Source organism: Chrysochloris asiatica, unplaced genomic scaffold (assembly GCF_000296735.1).
Source record: "Chrysochloris asiatica unplaced genomic scaffold, ChrAsi1.0 scaffold00146, whole genome shotgun sequence".
Lineage (NCBI taxonomy): Eukaryota > Metazoa > Chordata > Mammalia > Afrosoricida > Chrysochloridae > Chrysochloris > Chrysochloris asiatica.
Window position 1 is genome coordinate 1,805,365 of NW_006408664.1, and position 15,237 is coordinate 1,820,601.

At 40.8% G+C, this 15,237-nt stretch overlaps 1 pseudogene; it reads left to right on the forward strand.

The window, feature by feature from the left end:
• The window catches only part of LOC102842027, a 10,316-nt pseudogene extending 1,586 nt beyond the window's left edge, over positions 1-8,730 (forward strand).
• Positions 8,731-15,237: the final 6,507 nt, after the last annotated feature.

Sequence of the window (15,237 nt, forward strand, 5' to 3'; positions counted from 1 at the left end):
GACCACTTGCCTTGATGTTTCCTGGGCAAGCAACTTGCTTGTTCTTGTATTAATAGTCAGTCTGCCTCTATTGTTTTGTATTTTTCTTGTAGGTCATGAAAGACTTTTAAAATGAGAAGATAGCTGATTGATTTTAGCCTGGAGACTGAAGAACTGTGTTTCTTGGTTCTCAGTTGAGGACCTTATCCTATGACTAAGGAGTCCTTGAGTGGCACAGGTGGTTAAGTGCTTAACTTATAGCCAAAAATTTAACAGTTGCAATTCACCCAAAGATGCCTTGAAAAACAGACCTGACAGTCGGCTTCTGAAAGGTCACAGCCTTGAAAACATTGTGGAGCATTTCTACTCTGTACATGGGGTTGCCATGAATAAAAATTGAGTTCACCATCAACTAACAAGAATAACTCTTCCTTTCCACAAGACACCACGTTCTTGCTTCAGACAAGGCGGAGACACAGATGCCAGTGTGGGTGAGAATGCTCCAAGTCTTGGCAATTTCTTAGGCATCCTGGTCAGTCAGGGCTGGGTCAGGTAGAAGCTGGGTTCTCTTATGCAACACTGAAGACAGAGAGACTGGTAGTAGATTTCTCAGCCACTCACCACACAGGAACTTCAAGGGCCACGGGGCCTACTTTGCTCCCCATTACCTTATCTATCCATCCATCTGCACATCCTCAGGAAAGACCAATTGCTAGAGGACGGTGAAGGAGAGTGTCAGTGAAAATGAAATCCTCCATGAGCAGAGTCAAACATAATCATAAAGATGGCACAAGAGGGGTCAACTTTTTGTTCTGCCATGAGTTTGGGCCAACTTAATGGCAACTGACAACAACAGCAATCCATCCATCCATCTCCTCATTCCATAACTACTTCTTAGGAATCTTTTGTAGGCACATGATCCACCAGGAGTGACTAACTTCTTCAGAAGATTGTGTTGCAGTGTGGCAGGCATGTGGATGGGGAAATGTGACACTACGAAGGAAGTAACTGAGGAAGAACGATATGGTCCAGCTTCCTGTGACTGGTCATAGACTCAGGTCCAGTTTCCCCAAGATGCGGTTCCCATTACTACAGGAAAATCTCAGTGCTGTTTTAGTCTTGGAGTCCTGGTGTGGCACTGTAGGATAAGAACTGGACCACAAGGTCAGTTTGAACCACAAGACTGGAGGTTGAAACTCACCAGCTGCACCTTGGAAACCCTATACATGGTCGCGATGAGTCAGAAATGACTTGACAGCACTTAACAACAACCTTTTAGTCTTGGAGGGAATGTAATTTCTAGGAAGAGCCATTGGTAACATTAGGAGCAAGAACCACAGTTCAGTCACCACTGCTGCCATTTCAATCATTCATTGACTGGGTTTGAGGTGTATATGTAATTTTAGTGACAATAGGGTGCCCTGGTGGCACAGTGGTTAAAGTTCTCAGTTATGAACTGAAAGGTCTTAGGTTCAAACTGACCCATTGTTCCTTGGGAGAAAGATGAGGCAGTCTGTTTCCATGAAGATTTAGAACCTTGGAAACCCTATGGGGGCACTTCTGCTGTGTCCTGTAGGGTAGCTAGGAGCTGGAATCAACTCGACAGTAGTGGTGTTTTCTCGTGTGTGTGGGGTGGTGGTGGTGGTGGTGGTGGTGTGGTTATACTGGTGAAATACATATGACAAATTATTTACAATTTCAATAAATTTTCGAGTACAATTCCATGACATTCGTTACATTCCCATGTTGCACAACTGTCATCACTAATGGTTTCCAGGTTGTTCATCACCCGTAATCCCTTAATGGAGTCTTGGTGTGGGGCTGTGGGTTAGTGCACTCATCTGCAAAGACTGTAAAACAACCCTGTAAGGTCGGCAGTTCAAGCTCACCAGCCGCTCCTTGGAAATCCTATACAGGGTCACTATGGGTCAGAAACAACTCAATGGAATGTAACAACAACAACAACAACCCCTTAATAGAGTTCTGGTGTGGTGCCATAGGATAAGCACTGGACTGATAACCATAAGGTTGGCAGTTCAAACCCACCAATTGCTTCTTGGAAACCCTATATAGGGTTGATATGAGTCAGAACTGACTCAATGGCACTTAACAACAACAAGAGATCCCTTAACAGCAATTCTCCATTATCTGATTAACTTCTTAGCTGTTAGTGGCAAAGGTGAGCAATTTCCACATAAGAAACTTATTTTGCAGCTAATACACCCCAATTACACTTCTTTCATGGATGTATATTATATGTTTGTACTTTAGGCTTTACCTCAAATCCAGTGGCCTTTCTCAAGAAAACATTCTGAGGCCATGAAGACTGCAGAAGGGACAAAAAGAGGCATCAAGAGCAGATGTGAAGAGCATGTATATCTCCTGGAATCATCAAAAGAGAAAGCGTGCCATGCTTCTTTGCAGATTTTAAATAAAACTCATTGGGATTTGGTTCAAGAAATGACCATTATTTTTCTTTTTGTCCTTTTATCACTAGGGAGTTTTGCTATCAATGGCCAGAGTCAGAAGCCATCTTTGGGTGCAGGCAGGGAGTGGAGGAGCCTGTGGGAAGACACATCCCCCGGCATGTGAGCCTCTGATGAACGGTGAAGCATGTGGGTGTTCTCTGCCTGGTGCCCGCCCAGAACCAGCTTTCCCTCTCACCAGGAGCTGAGACTGGCTCTCACGTTCCTGAAGAAGTTTGTCAGTTTACTCATGTTCTGTTCTTTGAGCAGCCAGGCAATGTGTTGTCTTAAATAACAAAACAGTACAAATGGCAGTTGAATCTCAAAGGAAATGCCTCGCCTAAGAAATAATCTCTCGGTGCCAATTGTGGGATGATCATTTTCCACTCCAAAAACACACTGAAAATGTTGGCTTTTAAAGCACGTAAACAGTAGAAATGTGAATTTGCTTGTTAACGCCAGGAGAAGAGAAACCACATTTCCTTTGGGTGACAAGTCGAGAAAGCTCAGCTTCTGTCTTGCCTTTTCTCTAGCTGAGTTTTCTGTGGTTGTGTAGTGAGGGCTACTTGCGCCTTTTCAGAGCAGGCATTACTCCTCTCAGACTCCACAACAAACATGCTCCACTAACTGGGAGATTGGTGGATTGAGCCCACGCAGAGGCACTCCAGGAGAAAGTCCTGGAGATCTACTTTCAAAAGGTCATAGACTTGATAACCCTATGAAGCACAGTTCTCTCCTGACACACATGAGGTTACCATGAGTCATAATCAACTCCATGGCACTGTTTTTAGAAATGATTCCCAGTACTGTCTTGTAGTGTTCCTGAGGGTTGTAAAGGTTAGGCATTTTTACTGAGCTCACCCAGAGGTTAGTTTTGGAGTGATGGTTAGTCTCTTGGGTGGCTCTGCAGTTGTTCACACTGCTCCCACTCAACTTTACAAATCAGCAGTGGGAAAGGGACTTGCTACCTGGTGCTCCTGTAACACCAATTCCACAAGTTGGTGGCTTTAAAGAGCAAAAATTTACTTTCTTAGAATTCTAGAGGCTTGAAGTCTGAATCAGGGTCTGAGCCATGTTGATTCTTCATTGCCAGGAGCCCCAGACATTCTTGGGTTCCTAGGCACTGCTTGGCTTACGGAGGATCCTCACATGGTGTCTGTCTTACCCTGGATGTAGCTCTGTGTCTGTTCTGGTCCTTTAATAACTCAGAAGTGATTAGATTTAGGATCCACCTATACTGGTACGAAGTCATTAACAAAAGAAAACCAAGGGCCAGAACCCAATGTATATTTTTGGAGACAAAATTCAATTCAAAACAACTCTAAGGTTTTCTGTTTTTGCTTGTTTGGTTTTGCTTCTGCCTGTTGCGAGTTGCTGAAGCCAATTTATATTCAAATTCAGAGCTGAGCTTGTCTTGCTCAGCAAGGAGTTGGAAAGTGTGCATTTAATTTGTGATACTCACACATATTCCCTCTCTGGAGGCGGCTTGAATGCAGCATGCACTAACCTTAGTTGCAGCTCTTTTGCCAAAGGAAAATGCCTGGCATTGCCTTCCAGCCCTTCCCAACACCGCTGTTTTTCAGTGGAAAGTTGTGAACGTGCTCCACTTGCCTTTATTTCTTGTCACCTCTCTCACGCACCCTCCTCTGAGCACAGCGATGTCTCTGTGGGCTTGTTATTGCTTTGTCTAGCTAACTGAATCATCCCCCAAATCTTACCAAATGCTGATCTGTACCCTGATACTGTCTGGCAGCAAGAATTAAGTTTCCTCATGAGAACAGCAAAAATAAAGCCTAGTTATCCTTTTCTTTGTTCGGTAGGTAGAGAAGTAAGAATTGATGTCAGTTGTATAACCAGAATATAACTTTATTAATAAGAATTCTCCATGTATGTATGCAGAAATAGAATATATGTATTGGTTCTGTTTATATTTATATATAATGTTTAGGAGCCCTGATGTGGTGCTATAGGATAAGCACTGGCCTGCTAAATGCTAGGTTGACAATTCAAACCCACCAGCCACTCTTCCAGAGAAAGATAAGACTTTCTGCTCCTGTAAAGATTTACAGTTTTTGGAAACCCTATACAGCATCGATGGACTCCAGCGTGGCAACAATAGTGAGGTTGGCCCAGGATCGGGCAGTGTTTCGTTCTGCTGTGCATAAGGTCGCTATGAATCAGCACCGACTCGATGGCACCTAACAATACAGGATCACTGTGAATCAGATGCAACTTGAGGGCAGTGAGTTTTTCTGATATGTATATATACACACACATATGTGTATGTTTGTGTATGTCGTCTGGTTGGTACCAACTTGTATATGTATATGTTTATGTTATATTTCTGAGGAATGACTGGTGAGCTTGAACTGCCTACTTTGTCTTGTGCTTAGTTCTCTAGTGCTTGTTCTACTTCTACAGTGCCACACCAGGATTCCATATAGATATATAGATAGATAGATAGATAGATAGATAGATAGATAGATAGATAGATAGATAGATATAGATAGATAGATAGATTTAAAACACACACACACACACACATATTTAGAATCCTGGTGTGGCGCTGAGGGTTAATGTTGTGGACTACAAAGTTGGTTTGAATCTCAACGTCAGTAGTTCAAGCTCACCAGTGGTTCTGTGGAAACCCTAGACAGGGTCATTATGAGTCAGAACTGACTTGACAGTTCTAAACAACAGCAGCGACAACAATATATATATATATGTTAAATTCACCTGATGTCTGAGCACAGAACTTTCTATTAAAACTATAAGGGGACTTCTGATATCAGATAAAACAGAGTAAGTGCATTTCACCTATTGTTTCTGCTAATGAAAAACTCTGGAAAAATTGCTTAAGGAACTGACTACCAGAAATTCTGAACAGTGGAGCAAAGAAGACAATTCAGCATCTTGAGATTCAAAAATAGTTAAGCACACTATTATTAACTGAAAAAACGAGCTCTGGTAGTGTAGTGGTTATGAGTCAGGCTGCTAATCTCACGGTCAGCAGTTCAAAACTACCAGCAGTTCCGTGGGAACAATATGAGGTTTTTCTGCTCCCATAAAAATTTAGCCTTGGAAACCCTATGTTGTTGTTATGTGCCGTGGAGTCAGTTTTGACTCATAGCGACCCTGTACAGGGTTTCTGAGGCTGTAAATCTTTACGGGAGCAGAAGACCTCATCTTTCTCCAGCGGAACAGCTGGTAGTTTCGAACTGCTGACCTTGTGGTTTGCAGCCCGATTTGTAACCACTACGCTACCAGAGCTCCTTTGGAAACCCTGTATAGGATCAATAAGAGTCAGAACCGACTCTAGGGCACACAACCACCACCATTAACTGAAAGGCTGTGGTTTGAACCCACACAGAAGACAGTTTTGCTGATCTTCTTCCGAAAGTTCAACTGCTTTCAAGGCTACTTGCCCCATAGCCTTAAAAACCCTAGGGAGCAGTTCTACTCTGCAACACATGAGGTTGTCATGAGTCAGTACTGACTCAATGGTAACTGGTTGATTGCTATAAATCCTAGCCTGAGCATTAGGCAGTCCAAACACTGGAAACACCAACTGGCTCAGACCAAAACAAACAAAAACGGAAAAAAAACACCCCACCCTGTCCTCTCTAATTAAACAATTGGATGAAAAGAGGAGTCCCATATGACAAAATTATTTTGACTGCCCTCCCTCCAAGCCCATTGTCATCAAGCCAATTCAAGCTCCCATGCCTCTGTAGGACAGAGTAGAGATGCCCCATAGTGTTTTATTTATTGTAATAAATAAACAGCCCATAGACTGTAATATTTATTGGAGCAGATCACCAGATCTGTCTCCTGTGGGATAGCTGGTGAGTTTAAACTGCCGTCAAGATTCCTTTAGACATTGTTAGGTGCTGTTGAGTCGGTTCCAACTCCTAGAAAAACACCGCCCAGTTCAGTACCAGCCTTACAATTGTTGCTTTGTTTCCGCCCATTGTTGCAGTCAGTGTATCAATCCATCTTGTTGAGGGTCTTCCTCTTTTTTTGTGGGCCATTAGTTTCATCTACTTAAGAGGCAGCACCCCACCCCTCGCATCCAGTGGTGTGGAAACAGCCAACCATCGCCTTCTTGCACTGAGTGAATGTCTGCAAAAAGGAAGTACATTTCTCCTCTCCCCTCACAATTTAAGACTGGAGAGCAAATTATAGGGAAAATGAATCTGAAGAAAGGGATTTAAAAAAATCTTTGAATGAAGTCCTAGGAAGACTCTCAAGTGGCACATGAGTAAAAATGAACAAAGTCACTACAGCAATAGGTTTGAAAATGGAACTAGTACTACACAGGTTTCAGATTGACCTCTGGGCAGCACACAGGTGGAGCAAGTCAGAAGAGACTATAAAACCCCAAACCAAAGCCACTGCCATCAAGTCTATTCTAATGGTATCCATTCATGTCACTGCCATTGAGGTGACACCAGCTCCTATAGAGATCCTCTATAGGGTTTTCTGAGTCTGTAAACCTTTATGGGAACAGAAAGCCTCATCTTCCTCCTGTGGCGCAGCTTTGAACTGCCAACTTTGAGGTTAGTAGTCCAGTGCTTATCCTACAGCACCACTAGACTTACCACTGTATGTTGTGCTGTTGTTGTTAAGTGCTGTTGAGTCAGTTCTGACCCATAGCGACCCTGTATAGGGTTTCTGAGGAGCAGCTGGTGAGCTTGAACCGCCGGCCTTGAAGTTCAAACAGCTCTGCAGTCTGGTGCATTAACCCACAGCGCCACACCAGGACTCCTATCACTATATAAAGGCCTTTAAAACAAAATTGACATTTAAACCATAGCCTAAAAAATGTGTTCTGATATTCAGAACATATCTTGTTCTGAAGATATGTATCTTCAGAACAACATAGGTGTTCTGAATATAAACAGATTGATTGTTTGCTTAAAGCAGCTATGTAAACAGGTAACGGAGTCTCATGACATAAAACTCAAAATGTATGTACATAATACAATCCAAACTATCTTTTCATATCAAGAACCAGAAAAATCTCAACTCCAATCAACAAATGCCAACACTTGAGATTACACAGAAAGATTAGACTTTTTAATTACCTATCATAAAAATGCTCCACAAGCAATTATGAATACTCTGAAAAAGAAAATAATAAACTCTCAGAACAAAATGGAAGATACAAAGAACCAGATGGAAATCTTATTGTTAAAAAATAAATCTCCACTTCGGAGCTGCAGTTTGGCTGTGGTGGCAAATGGGCTTGGGCGGTCCTTGGTGTGCGGTAGCTGTCACTGTAGTGATTTCTCCTGGCCCGGGGAGGATGGATGGAGCCCTAGAGTCCATCCTTGGTAGGGTAAGGGCAGGAGGGGACAGGGTGAAGACCGGCCGTGTCGAAGGTGACCAGGAGTCTGCGAAAGTGCTGGGGCATCAGTTTTAGGAGAGGCTCCAGCTTCGACTCTTGGGGCCAGCTGGTGGAGGCGGATCTGTGAGTATCAGATATTAGTGAGACATCTACAAACAGAGGCCCAAGGTCAACACAATAATTCTGAATTTACAAGAGAAAACCTTAGGCAAAATTGCAACATGCCTGGAGTTATGAAGTGCACCTTTGCAGTCCACACAGTCCCAAGAGGAATTTAAATTGGAGGATCTGAAGAAGCTAGAACCAATTTTAAAGAATGTTCTTACATATAATAAAGAATTCCCATTTGATGTTCAGCCTGTCCCATTTAGAAGTATGTTAGCATCTGGAAGAACAGAATTTGGAATTTGAAGAAGTGGAAGAAGATGATGGTACTACTAGAGCAGGTTCTCCTGATTCCTTCCTACTGGAGTTCCTGGCACTGTATTATCCTGCCATCAGAACCAGGAATGACATTACTAACCATCAGAACTGAAAAAAATTGGTCTGAAAGACGCTAGGCAATGCATCGATCTCTATATCACAGTTAGTATAAAGGATCTGAATGGAATCGATTTAACTCCTGTTCAAGATACTTCTGAGGCTTCACGAAAAGAAGATACATACATTCATTTCAATGTGGACATTGAATTGCAGAAGCATGTTGACAATTTATCTAAAGGTACAGCTATCTTCTTTGAATTTGAACACTACAAACCCCCCAAAAAGTTTACCAGCACCAAGTGCTTTGCTTTCATGCAGATGGATGAAATCAAACCTGGGTCAATTGTAATTGAACTGTACAAGAAACCTACTGACTTTAAAAGAAAGAAACTGCAGTTATTGACCAAGAAACCACTTTATCTTCATCTACATCAAACTTTGCACAAGGAATGATCCTAACCTAATAAATACCCTGAAATGTCTGTGAATTTCAGCACTCAGTAGAAACCATCATAGCTCTGTAGAATCTGCACCTGTCACCAGGCTGGAAGTGAGCCATACCCATGCCAGTGGGCCAGAACCAGCCCGCCATAGCACAGCTGTGCCGCAGAATTTCAAGTCCAGCGCATCACTGACATGTAAGACTCCTTTGAATATGGACTTATTGTAGACTTTGAAACAGGTTTTTATTTTCCTATTAATTGTGCAATCAGTAACCTGTTTTTTTTAATTTATCACTATTCCTACCCTATTTCCTGGAACACCACGTATGGGTAGGACTGAATACAGCAATGAGAATGTGCTAGAGTCCCGTTCTATATCTGCATCAGTATGCTCGTTGGGTTCTTGAGTTAACTACAAACTTTGGTGGAGTAGTATGAAACTGCTTGGAGAGGAGCTAATTGGGCCACTCAATGCTAGCTGAAGGTGGCTGCTCCTGAAAGGTGGTTTCAGTTCACCCTGATCTGAGTTTTTCTGCTCAGCAGTAGTGTGCCTTGGCCAGATCAGGATCCTATGTGAGAGTGTGCCCCAAATTGTAAGTGATTTTTCCAGATGACCGGGTCAGTTTTTTTTTTTTTTTTTAAATTAGCAGTTTTAGTCATTACATTGCTCCACTTCCTGATAATGATTCTAGGTGTCACAGCAGGATCATCTCAGAATAATTACACATTTTTATGAGTAGTCAGCCATTGTAAGGTAGCCAACAGGTGGTTTTGTAGTGTCTTCTAAATCAGAGTACCTGAAAATCACTGAGATTGAGGCTTATGATGAGATTCTGCAGGAGTTAACTACTATTTTTCTGACAACTGATTGTGAAACCTTACAAACCTGCAGATCTCTTCTACAGTTATGAGTATGCAAACCTGGAAAGATATTCCTTTTTTTCTGATATAGGTAGATAGGACTGCCATTTATTTCCTGTTTAGATATACTGCCATTCATCCATATAAAAATATGCAGCTTATTGTAATTTGACTTAGATAGTACACATAAGGTATATATCGATACCCAGAACTTTATAATTTGTGACGGGCTTCCTGTGGGTTAGATGTGGAGCCCACATGTTTTAATATTTACCATTTTAAACAAACAGCATCAGCACGAAGGTAATGCAGTGTCAGTACTTGGCCTGTTTTTAAACTAGTGAAATCCTACGCAGACCATTCACTATGTTTGCTTTTTAAATGAAGTAGCCACAATAAGTTGTTTCAGTCCCTGTGCTTCAAGAGATCTAGTCTTTCCTCAGTTGTCTCTTAGGTCAGCTCTCTTTACTGGATAGATGTTACTCACTCTATAAGCCTGAAAGACTTCTCAACCAAATTTAGGCTTGCCTTTCAGTTTGATTGGATTAATTCAAATAAAAAATGCACAATTCAATTCACAATCACTCCAGGGGATAACAAATTTGAGCAAAATCAATCATTTTGCTCACTGGAGTCTTAGACTACAAGTTGTCAGATCCTGGGACTTTAAGCTCCTCAGTGGGCAAAAAACCTGCATTTGCTCCATGTCATGTAAATTTCCTAAGGTGCTTGACCCCACTTTAACCTGTGGAGTATTCAGTATCTTTTGTTTGAAGCTGCTGAGAAGACCTAAAAATAATACCTTAAAAAAAACAAACACCATTAAAATGCAGAAAAACTGAAAACAAACAAACAAACAATCTCCAGAATTTAAAAATTCACAGAATGGGCATTGTGAAGGGAAGACTCGAAGCTTGTAGATAAGTCAATAAAAATGATGCAATCTAAAAATCAGAAAAAAAAGGAAAACATTAAAAAAATGATCAGAGTCTCAGGAATCTGTGGGGAAACAACAAAAGATTTTATATTCTCCTGAGTCCCAAGAGAAAAGTAGAATAAGTAACAACATATATTTTAAGAAATAATAATGACAGATTACTACTAAAATTGGTGAAAGACGTAAATCTACAGAGTTAAGAAGCTAAGCAAGCTCCACCCCCTCAAAAAATCCAAAGAAATTCATAACAACAACATAAAAAAACACTAGTCGGTTACAATTCAGAGCAAACCTATTGGACAGAGTAGAACTGTTCCTTTGGGTTTCTGAGACTGTAAATCTTTTTGGGAGCATACAGTCTCATTTTTCTCCCAAGAACGTGGTTGAACTGCCAACTTTGTCCTTAGCAACCTAACACCTAACCCACAGTAACACCAGGGTTCATTAAAGAAATCCATTGACACATATCATCAAATTTTTTGAAAATTAAAGATCAAGAAAAGATCTTGAAAGCAGCCTTAGAGAAATGATTTTATGACAGTGAATTTCTCACCAGAAACCATGGAGACTAGAAGAAAGAGCAAAGACAATGTTCAAGTGTTGAAAGAAAAGAGCTATTGATGCAGAATTCTACATCTAGTAGAAACTTCTTTCAGGAATTAAGGTGAAAATAAGACCTTCTCACACGAAGGAAAATGAGGAGAATTTGTTGTCAGCAGACCTGCTCAAAAAGGAAGTTCTTCAAACAGAAAAGAAATAACAGAGGGAAACGTGAAACATCAGAAATTAAGCAAGAGTAACTTTCTAGGTTAGACTATTCTTCTCCTGGATTTTTAAAAGTTACAATATTACCTAATGTGGGCTCAGTGTATGTAGAGGTATTATTTAGGACATGTGTACTAGCGGCAAAGGAACTCTGGTAGCATAGTAGTTATATATTGGGCTATGAACCGGTCAGCAGTTCGAACCTACCAGCTGCTCCACAGGAAACAGATGAGGCTTGCTGCTCCTGTAAAGATTTACTGCCTCAAAAACCCAGTACAGGGTTGCTATGAGTCGGAACCGACTCCACAGCACATAACTACCACCATATTGGTGACAACACCCTGGTGATGCAGTGCCTAAGCATTCAGCTGCTAATGTAAAGGTTGGTGGCTTAAACCCACAGCTGCTCCACAGAGGTGACAGTCTTCTTCTGTAAAGGCTAACAGCCTTGGAAACTCTATGGGTCAGTGGTCGGTTCTACTGTGTCCTACAGCATCACTATGAGTCAGAATTACCACTGTGCAATCATGACTTCTATAAAAACATGGTAGATAAATTAAGATGGAATGCTAAAAATTATTCCATTAACTTAAAAGAAGCTAGGAAATGAGAAACAAAGGAACAAAACACAAAGGGGAAACAAACTGAAAGTGTAGTAAAATGACAAACTGAAACCCCAACATATCAAGTTAACTTAAATGGTCTAAAGACAAATCTCTCTATACTAGTCTGCTAGAATGACAATAATAATAAAAAAAAGAATGAAAAATATCTGACGAAAGCTTACAATGTGTGTGAGACACCATCAAGAGGAATATAACATGTGTGATCAGAATTCTAGAACAGGAAGAAACCCAAAACAAAAAAAGCACAGGGAAAATTGTCAAAGAGTTGTTGGAAGAAAACTTCTGTAACATCATGAAAGATGAGAAAATAAGCATTTATGAAGCTGAACAAATTCCAAACAGGATAGACACAAAAAAAACATCATCAAAATATATTATCATCAAACTTTCCAAAATCTAAGAAAAGAAAAGAATCCTGAAAGCAACTCAGGAAAAATAAAGTTACCTACAAAGGAAAATCAGCAGAATTAAGCTCTGATTTCTCAGCAGAAGCTATATAGGCAAGAAGGCAATGTGATAACATATATAAAACTCTGAAAGAAAAAAAAAATTACCAACCAAGAATTATATACCCAGCAAAATTGTCCTTCAAATACAATGGCAAAAATAGGACATCTCCAAATCAACAGAAATACCATGCTCTATAGTTTGTACGTGACCTCTTTAAAGTGTTTGAGAGCGAAGGTATCAGTTTGAGGACTAAGGTGCACATGACTCAAGCTATGGTATTTTCGGTAGCCTCATATGCATGTGAAATTGGACAATGAGTAAAGAAGACTGTAGAAGAATTAATGCATTTGAGTTAATGGTGTTGGAGGAGAATATTAAAAGTACCATGGACTGACAAAAGAACAAGCAAATCTGTATTGGAAGAAGTACAGTCAGAATGCTCCTTAGAAGCCTGAATGGCCAGACTTTGTCTCTCATACTTTGGACATAGTATCAGGAGGGACTAGTTCCTAGAGAAGGTCATCATGCTTGGTAAAGTGAAGAGTCAATGAAAAAGAGGAAGACCCCCAAGGAGGTAAATTGGCACAATGGTAGCAGCAACACGCTCAAGTGTAACAATGATTGTGAGGTTGGTGCAGGACTGGGCAGTGTTTCATTCTGTTGTGCATAATAAGGTCACAATGAATCAGTACCAAATTGATGACACCTAGCAACAACCACCTTGTTTGTACATTTTCATTAAGCTTGATAACTTATTTATGCCATAAATCAGGGCCCCTAAATTTGTCACTGTGGTTTCTTCCTTGAACTTCATGGTTTTAGATGTTATATTTAGGTGTTTGATCCATTTTGAGTTCGTTTTTGTGTATGGTATGAGATATGGATCCTGTTTTGTTTTTCTGCAAATTGATCTCCAGTTATACCAGCACCATTTATTAAAAAGACAATCTCTTCCTTATTCAATGGACTTAAACGCCTTGTCAAATATTAGCTGTCCATAGGTGGACTGATTTACTTCTGGCTTCTCAGTTATAGTCCACTGACCTATATGTCATTTTACCAGGATCAGGCTGTTTTGCCTACTGCGGCTATATAATAGGTTCTGTGATTAGGAAGTATGAGACCTCCTACTATGCTGTTCTTCAAAAATATTTTACTTATCCAGGGACTCTTTCCTTGCCAAATAAAGTTAGTGACTAGTTTTTCCATATTCTTAAAGAATGTTAATGTAATCTGGGATGGGATTACATTACGTCTATAGATCACTTTAGGGTGTAGTGACATCTTCCAAATGCTTCCTATCTATGAGCATGGCATAGTTTTAGTTTTTGTAGGTCTATAGTTCTCTTTGGGCTCCTTTTGTTTTCTTTGTATAAATCTATTATGGCCTTAGTTAGATTTATAAATAATATTTGAAGTCCTCGTGTGGCACTGTAGGATAATGCACTTGAGTTTGAACCACAAAGTCGGTGATTTAAACTTACCAGCCGCTCCTTGGAAACCCTATACAGGATCACTATGAGTCAGAACTGACTCAGTGGCACATAACAACAACAATTTTATATTGGGGGGGGGTATATTGTAAATGGTATTGGAGTCTTGATTTTCTTTTCATAGTTCTCTTTGTTAATGTAGAGGTATCCACCTGATTGTTGTGTGTTGATCTTGCACCCAGACACTTGACTGAACCCTTCTATTAGTTCCACTAGCTTTCGTGTGGAATCGTGATTTTCTATGTATAGTGTCACATCATCTATGAATGGAGTAGTCTTAATTCTTCCTTACCAATCTAAACACCCCTTTCCCTCCTTTCTTGCCTTATTGCCATAGCTAGGACTTCTAGTACAATGTGAATAAGAATAGTAATACAGGGCATCCTCAACTGTTTTTTGCTCTCAGGAGGAATGCTTTTTAATCTCTATTAAGGAAAGTATTGACTGTCGGTTTTGTATTAAAAAAAAAGCCCCCCAAACCACTGCCATAGAGTGGATTCCAACTCATAGTGACCTTGTATATAGTTTCTAAGACTGTAAATCTATATGGGAGCAGACAGCCACATCTTTCTCCCGTAAAGCAGCTGAATTGCAGACCTTGCAGTTAGCAGCCCAGTGCCTACCCCACAGAGCCATGGTTTTGTATATATGCTCGTAATTATGTTGAGGAATTTTCCTCTTACTTGTATTTTTTTTTAAATGTTTTAGCATGAATTATGTGATAATTTACATGGAAGAACATTAGCTTTACATTCATCCTATTATATATCTTTTCATTGCCATAGTTACAATCCCCTCCATGCATCATCAAACAACCAAAGGGTATACCCTGCAAGCCTGCCCCTGAGCCATCAGAACACAGCCCCTCTTCCTCTCTGGGTCTAGAGTCCCCAGCCGCTCCATCTCTCCACATCATCGTCTCTGCCTCCATCTCTGGCGTCTCTGCTTCTCTGGGTAGAGTCTCACACTCTGCTCTTCTCCCTTGGTGGTTCCAGGGACCTCGGCTCCTGGACTGCATAGTCAATTGCTCCCCTCCTTTTGCTATAAAACGTCCACCTTTACATTTCCAACTCTCGCAGTCAGTCCTGATAACAATTATTCACCATTGTATCACAAAGGACCTATCCCCATCTCCTTTCATTAGCCATGCCCAGACAGATTGGATACTACTCAGTGGAGATTCTACCTTCCTCTGCACCCTCTGGATCTAGACTCCCTCTTGAAAGCTTGTAAGCCAGTCACTTCTTGCCTTTGTAGCCCCTCATTTTGTGTAGCCAATATCCAAGTTGTCCATCCCTGTCTATTCTGTGTATGGAGGAGGTGGGAATGATCCTCACTGTAAAAATTTGTTCCCTCTTTTGAGCTACTGTATCCATAGGTGTAGG